Below are 2037 nucleotides of genomic sequence, written 5' to 3' on the forward strand. Positions count from 1 at the left end.
CTCGGCTACTAGCTTTGAGGAGGAAGCAATGCTTGAGAAGGAAGGCTTGTAATAATGTAAAAAAAAAAAAAATTTTTTTTTCTCAAAGTACTTGGAGCCCAGTTTAGTCTTGTGTACATCACTTGGAGAATTCTCCCATAAGACATAATGCATAACACCATGAATCGCGGTACACTTTTTTTTGCGATTTGGATCCTTATAAGGAGTGGTATTTGAAAAATTTTTTCGATTGTATATAAGTTGGGTTTAGACGAATAATGAAAAAGCAATGCGCACCAAAAATTTTTCAAAAAAAAAAATAATTTCAAAAAAAAAAAAAAAATTTTTTTTTTTCGCTTGAAAACATTTTTTGAGTGAAGATGAGTTTAGTTTAGACGATATATAAAAGCAATGCGCACGGGAACTTTGAAAAATTTGTCGAATAGATATGAGTTGGGTTTAGACGAATTGAAAAAAGAAAAAATTGTATTTTATTGGTTAAGTACTTGAAGACCTGTTCGGGCTAGTGTACATCACTTGGAGACTTTTCGCATAAGAGTTAATGCATAAGACCATGAATCGCGGTACACTTTTTTTTTTGATTTGGATCCTTGTAAGCACAGCATTGTCACGGGTCGGCGTCTAAGACCAAATGGCCCTTATGTGACGAGCGCCTTGGGCGTTTTAGTATGAATTTTTTCATTTTTGAAAATAATTTTATACTTATACAACAGAGCATCGACTCACTCGATTCCGAGCGAGAATAAGTTGAAAATAAAATTTTTAACGAAAAAATGTCTAAAGACATTAACAAGACGACTTTTTCAAAGTCTAACGATGGGTATATAAAATTTATATATCTTGTATATAATATATTTGAGAGTACGTTTTGAAATGTACAAAGAACGGATTTCGAGTCAAAATATATAAAATGAGGGCGACTCAATCTGTAAATGTTGAACGAATGCCCTTATATAAAAAAAAAAACAAAAATATATAAGGAGAGCAGTTATAAAAATATATATTAAATATATGTTGTATGTGAGTCTCATCGTTTAGAACAAAATGTTTCTTTCGATGTTTAAAAGACCCTCTTCATATTATATATTTTATACTCTCTCACTCAATATTTATAAAAAGAAGCTTGAGTGTTCTGAGAGTGTATTATTTTATAATATTACTTGAAAGATATATTCAAAGCTCCCTGGTTGATCCTGCCAGTAGTCATATGCTTGTCTCAAAGATTAAGCCATGCATGTCTAAGTGCATGCCATATTAAGGTGAAACCGCGAATGGCTCATTAAATCAGTTATGGTTCCTTAGATCGTACCCACATTTACTTGGATAACTGTGGTAATTCTAGAGCTAATACATGCAAACCAGAGTTCCGACCAGAGATGGAAGGAACGCTTTTATTAGATCAAAACCAATCGGTGGCGGGCTTTGCTCGTCCACCGTTTACTTTGGTGACTCTGAATAACTTTGTGCTGATCGCACGGTCTCGCACCGGCGACGCATCTTTCAAATGTCTGCCTTATCAACTGTCGATGGTAGGTTCTGCGCCTACCATGGTTGTAACGGGTAACGGGGAATCAGGGTTCGATTCCGGAGAGGGAGCCTGAGAAACGGCTACCACATCCAAGGAAGGCAGCAGGCGCGCAAATTACCCACTCCCGGCACGGGGAGGTAGTGACGAAAAATAACGATACGGGACTCATCCGAGGCCCCGTAATCGGAATGAGTACACTTTAAATCCTTTAACGAGGATCAATTGGAGGGCAAGTCTGGTGCCAGCAGCCGCGGTAATTCCAGCTCCAATAGCGTATATTAAAGTTGTTGCGGTTAAAAAGCTCGTAGTTGAATCTGTGTCGCACGCTGTCGGTTCGCCGCTCGCGGTGTTTAACTGACATGCTCGTGAGACGTCCTACCGGTGGGCTTAGCTCCTTCGGGGGCGGTCCAACTAATATCCCATCGCGGTGCTCTTTATCGAGTGTCGAGGTGGGCCGGTACGTTTACTTTGAACAAATTAGAGTGCTTAAAGCAGGCTATCATTTGCCT

General features: G+C 38.5%; 1 non-coding gene across 1 annotated transcript in view; it reads left to right on the forward strand.

Moving 5' to 3' along the window:
• Positions 1-1180: 1180 nt before the first annotated feature.
• LOC122509073 overlaps positions 1181-2037 on the forward strand; it is a 1917-nt gene continuing 1060 nt past the window's right edge. The window contains exon 1 of the ribosomal RNA XR_006302294.1: positions 1181-2037. This exon is cut by the window's right edge and continues 1060 nt beyond it. This is a non-coding gene — a ribosomal RNA (small subunit ribosomal RNA).

Source organism: Leptopilina heterotoma, unplaced genomic scaffold (assembly GCF_015476425.1).
Source record: "Leptopilina heterotoma isolate Lh14 unplaced genomic scaffold, ASM1547642v1 Lhet_5931, whole genome shotgun sequence".
Classification (NCBI taxonomy): Eukaryota; Metazoa; Arthropoda; class Insecta; order Hymenoptera; family Figitidae; genus Leptopilina; species Leptopilina heterotoma.